Raw genomic sequence first — 6,171 nt, forward strand, 5'->3', positions numbered from 1 at the left:
GGTACCATGCTCACTAACTGGGTGATGAAATCATTTGTACACCAAACCCCAGCAACACGCAATTTACCCATGTAACAAATCTGCACATGTACCCCCGGATTCTAAAATAAAAGTTGGAAGAAAAAAAAACTAAAATTAAAAATCTCTAGCTTAAAAAATTCTGATTATAATTTTAAAATATAGCTTACCAATTTTATAGCTGATACTTGGCTTTGCATTTGTTATTTTGATTTGAGTTTCTGATTATTAGTAAATATGAACATTTATTTACAGAGTAATTAGCTACTTCTATTTTCTTTTGTGAATTATATACAAGCATACCTAAGAAATATTGTGGGTTTGATTCCAGACCATTGCAATAAAGCAAATATTGCAATAAAGAAAGTCACATCTTTGTTTTTGGTTTCTCAGTGCATATATAAGTTATGTTTAAACTACACTGTAATCTAGTAAGTGTGCAACAGCATTGTGTCTAAAACATGTATATACCTTAATTTTAACACACTTTGTTACTCAAAAATGCTAACAATCACCTGAGCCTTCATTTCAGCCTTTTGCTAGTAAAAGGTCTTGCCTTGATGTAGATAGCTGTTGATCGATCAGAGTGATGGCTTTTGAAGGCTGGGGTAGCTGTTCAATTTCTTAAAATAAGACAACAGTGAAGTGTGTCATATGAAGTGACTCTTCCTTTCACAAAAGGAAGTCTCAACATGCAGTGCTGTTTGAGAGCATTTTATTCACAGTATAACTTTTTTCAAAATTGGAATCCTCTCAAACTTTGTTGCTGTCTCATCAACTAAGTTTATATAACATTCTAAGTTCTTTATTGTAATTTCTACAAGGTTCACAATATCTCCATCAGGAGTAGAATTTTATCTTTTGAAAATACTTCCTTTGCTTATCCATAAGAAGCAACTACTCATCTATTCAAGTTTTATCATGAGATTATAGCAATTCAGACACCTCTTCAGTCTCCACTTCTAACTCTAGTTCTCTTGCTTGTTTCTACCACATATGCAGTTACTACCTTCACTAAAGTCTTGAACCCTCCAAAGTCATTTATGAGGGTTGAAGTTAACTTCTTCCAAATTCCTGTTAATGTCGTTTTTTACTTCCATAAATCACAAATGTTCTCAGTGGCATCTAGAATGGGAAATCTTTTCCATAATGTTTTTAATTTCTTTTGCCCAGATCCAACAGAGGAATAACCATCTATGACAGCTATAGCCTTATGAAACATATTTCTTAGATAATAAGACTTGAAAGTCAAAATTACTCCTGATCTATGAACTGCAGAATAGATATCATGTTAGGAGACATGAAAACAAAATAATTCCTTGTACCTCTAGATTAGAGGTCTTTGATGACTAGGTGCTTTGTCATTGAGCAGTAATACTTTGAAAAAAATTTTTTTTTTTTTTTCTGATTTGTAGGTCTCAACAGTGGGCTTAAAACATTCAGTAAGCCATGCTGTAAACAGATGTGCTGTCATCTAGGCTCTGTTGTTCCATTTATATAGCACAGGAGCATAGGCAGACTGAATTTAGCATATTGTTAAGGGCCATGGGATTTCAGAATGACAAATGATCATTAGCTTCAACTTAAAGTCACCAGCTGCATTAGCCCCTAACAAGAGAGTCAACCTGTTCTTTGAAGTCTGGCATTGATTTCTCCACTCTACCCATGAAAGACATAGCCAACATCTTCTTCTAATACAATACCATTTTGTCTACACTGAAAATCTGCTTTTATTGTGGCTACCTTCATCAATTATCTTTGCTAGATCTTCTACAGAACTTGCTACAGTTCACCTTGGAAAAGGTGCGGGAGACATCAACACTGGCTGCTTTACCTAGCACTTTTATGTTAGAAAGATGGCTTCTTTCCTTAAATCTCATGAAGCAAACTCTGCTAGTTTTAAACTTTCCATTTGCAGCTTCTTTACCTCTGTCAGCATTCATAGAATTGAAAAGTGTTAAGGCCTTGCTCTAAATTAGACTTTGACTTCAGGGAATTTTTTGACTAGTTTAATCTATCCACAACACTAAAACTTTCTCCATATCAGCGATAAAATTGTTTTGTTTTCATTCACGCATTCACTGGAGTAGCACTTTTAATTTTCTCCAAGAACGTTTTCTTTGCATTCACACCTTGGCTGTTTGGCACCTGAAACCTAACCGTTGGCCTGTCTCAGCTTTCAACATGCCATCATCAGTAAGCTTAACCATTTCTAGTGGTTGATTTAAAGTGAGAGACACAAGGTTATTAACTGGCCTAATTTCAATATTGTGTGTCTCCAGGAATAGGGAGGCCTGAGGAGAGGAAGACAAATGCTGGAATCACCATAGCAGATATAATAATAATAATAAAATTTAAAATAGTGTGAGAATTACCAAAACGTGACACAGAGACACGATGTGAGTACATGCTATTGGAAAAATGACGCCAATAGACTTGCTCGACTCAGGGTTGCCACAAACCTTCAGTTCATTAAAAAATATATATATATTTGCAAAGCACAATAAAGTAAAGTGCAATAAAGTGACTTATGCCTGTAGTGACCATTGCTACGAAGAAAATTGATAATAAAAATCAGATATTGTTAGGCGTGGTGGCTCATGCCTGTAATCTCAGTACTTTGAGAGGCTGAGCAGGGCTGAATGGTTGAGCCCAGGAGTTTGAGAGCAGCCTGAGCATCGTGGCGAAACCCTGTCTCTACAAAAAATACAAAATTTAGCTGGGTGTGGGTGACATACACCTGTAGTCCCAGTTACTCAGGAGGCTGGGGAGGGAGAATCATGTGAGTCTGGGAGGTCGAGCCATGCAGTGAGCCATGATCAGACCACTACACTCCAGCCTGGGTGTCAGAGTAAGACCCTTTCTCAAAAAAATTAATAATTAATTAGTTAAGTAATAATAATACTAGGATGCAGCTTGATTGGGTAGGAGAGGAATCCTACTTTAAAAAGGGAAGGTAACTGAAGATGTAACATTGAGGCTGTCATCTGAATAATGAGAATGAATTAGTCAGGCAAAGTTCTAGCAAAAGAGTTGTCCAGACCTAGGGAATCAAATGCAAAGGCTCAGAGGTAATAACAAGCTTATCATATGTGAAGAAAAGAAAGATGGGGAGAAAATTGACAAACTGCAAGACATGGAGAAAATGAAGCCAAAGAGTTAATTGGAAGCCAGATTAGAAGGGCTTGAAAACCTAAATTAGAAGATGAGATTTTATTCAATCCAAAAGTCTTTGTATGGTTTTAAGCCAAAAAAAGAAAAAAAAAATGCCATGGTAGGGTTTGTATATTTAAAATATCCATTTGTTGATATGTTGAAGTGGGACCTTAGGGAAATGAAACTAAAAGAAAGATCAAAAAACTACAGAAATAGTCCAAAAAAGAGATGACAGTAACTTTAACTTTGGTTAAGAATGAAAATCATGAGTAGTTTGTTCAGGAAATGCTTTGAGACAGAGGCCAAAGAACATGCTGATGTATTGTGTGTTAGAAGAGAGGGAAATAGAGGAATCAAGTATAGCTCCTGAGATTTGTATACAAGCAATTTTGTAGATGATAGACCCATTAACTGAAGTAGAAAACAGTGGAGGAGAGAGGTTTAGAAAGATGGGAAAATCAAGAGTTCTGCCTCTTGAAATGGGGTTGCCCTTTCCAATTTGAAGATGATGTAGGCATAAACCTCTAGCTATGCTGGATCAATTTTAGGAGAAAAAAAAATTCGCTACCTTTAAAGGAGTACTAAGCACATTATACGCCTAATCACAATTAATTCTCACAACATTGTTATGAGGAAACTGCTGTTATCATATTCTTTATACAGATGAGAAAATTAAGATTTAGAGAGGATACATGCATTGTGAAAAAAAATAAAAAATAAATCAGCAGTGGACATTGAAAATCTACATCCAAATCTGGCTGACCCCAGAGCCCTGAAATACTATGTGTCAAGAAAAGGGCCCCAGTACAGAAAAAGTTTACCAAAATTCCAAGGAAGAAAGCCATTTCCAAGTCTCTGGGAATGGATCTGGATTCAGGAGGTTTTCATCATAAGAATAAAAATGGGATCTAGAAAGTCGATCCTATATCAAAGGCAGACTAGTACCAAATTGTCTTTTGGCTCATTCCCATAGCCATTAGACTAAGGAAGATAAATTTCCTTTCCCTGTGAAGACTGTTCCAAGAACCAGAGATAGCACATAATTTGCCACTTGGCTGTTAAGTGGTTCCGGTTGCACGGATTGGAAAGATTCTGGTTCAGGAATCGGTCAGTCAGTCTGAAGGCAATTTCCTCCTTTATACTAGTCATCACTGTTTGGGCAGGACATAAATAAGCTGCCCAAGCAATTGCTTCCATCAGACCCTCGCCAGCTCTAATCCTGGAGAGGATATTGAGAAACAAATAGTTAAACCAGCCGGGCGCGGTGGCTTATGCCTGTAATCCCAACACTTTGGGAGGCCGAGGTGGGCGGATCACCCGAGGTTGAGAGTTTGAGACTAGCCTGACCAACACGGAGAAACCCCATCTCTCCTAAAAATACAAAATTCCACGGGCATGGTGGCACAAGCCTGTAATCACAGCTACTCGAGAGGCTGAGGCAGGAGAATCGCTTGAACCCAGGAGGCTGAGGTTGCCGTGAGCCAAGATTGCACCACAGAACTCCAGCCTGGGCAACAAGAGCAAAACTCCATCTCAAAAAAAAAAAAGAAAAAAGAAAAGAAATAGTTAAACCAAGTTATCTTAAGAGTTATGGTTGAAGGAACACATTCAGCATTTTTATATTGAAAATAGCCTTTCCATATTTCTCACCAATTGGTAGATTATTTCCTCTTTGGATAACCTTTAGAAAGAGATTTCCTTCTAAAAGGAGTTTAAAATATATCTTTTAGGCTGGGCGTCATGGCTCACGCCTATAATCCCAGCACTTTGGGAGGCCGAGGAGGGTGAATCACCTGAGGTCACGAGTTTGAGACCAGCCTGATCAGCGTGGTAAAACTCTGTCTCTACTAAAAATACAAAAATAAGGTGGGCATGGTAGCGCATGCCTATAATCCTAGCTACTCGGGAGGCTGAGGCACAAGAATCACTTGGACCTGTGAGGCGGATATTCCACTGAGCTAAGATCACGCCACTGCACTCCAGCCTGGGTGACAGAGAGAGACTTTGCCTTAAAAAAGAAAAAAAAATTCCTTAAATTATGATAAAGTGGAGACTGGTAATCACTACATCAGGCTAGACAGAGCACTGAGATTTGAAAGATAAAAAATCAATTTTAGGACTAATAAATAAGGCCACAAGACATTTCATAATACTTAGAAGAGTAATCTCAGCTACCCCATAAAAGTACTTAAGGTCCTATTCCAATTCCTTAAGCAGAGAGACTTAAAAATTTATATCTGGACCATATGCTATAATTTATCAATATGACATAATCAATTAATTACTTTTTTTATTAATCTGATACTAATTAGTTAATTCATTTGACAGGTAATACCTAATAAGACGCAGACACTGTGCCGGGTGCTGGATACAATGCTGGAGAAGCTTGTTGACCTCTTGGAGTACACAGTTCGATGAAGGAGGCAAACAATGTATAATTGCAAATACTGATAACTGAGAAGAAGAAAAGAATAAAACTCAGTGGGAGAGAGTAATGAGGAAGACCTAGTTTAGATTGGTTAATCTAGGCAGGTTTCTTTGCAGAGGACCCAACTGGGGAAGAAGGAATGAAATGCAGGCAGTTAGAACAGCTCATGCAAAAACCAAGAACCTGGTGAAATTCAAGGAATTGAAAATCATGGGTGTGGCTGGAGAGAAGTGAAGGTAGAACGAGATGGATTTGGAGAATAGGACACAGATCATGAAAGATCTCATTAAAACATGTGAGCATTTTAATTGCTTATTTCTAAATGCAAGAGAAATCAAGAATGCAGCACAACCTGACAGAGATTCTTAAAAGACCATGCTGGCTATTATGTCAATAGTGGATTAACAGAGAGCAAGATTAAAGCCAGACAGGACATGTGCTTAGGCTATATTTTATATGGGGAATCTTGATGGTGGCTTAGCCTAAGAAGTACAGTTGCAGTAGAGATGGGGAGAAAGGTATGGATTAGACATTCATTTTGAAGGTAAAATAAACAGAGCTCAGTGATG

The sequence above is a fragment of the Theropithecus gelada genome, chromosome 1 (assembly GCF_003255815.1).
Source record: "Theropithecus gelada isolate Dixy chromosome 1, Tgel_1.0, whole genome shotgun sequence".
Classification (NCBI taxonomy): Eukaryota; Metazoa; Chordata; class Mammalia; order Primates; family Cercopithecidae; genus Theropithecus; species Theropithecus gelada.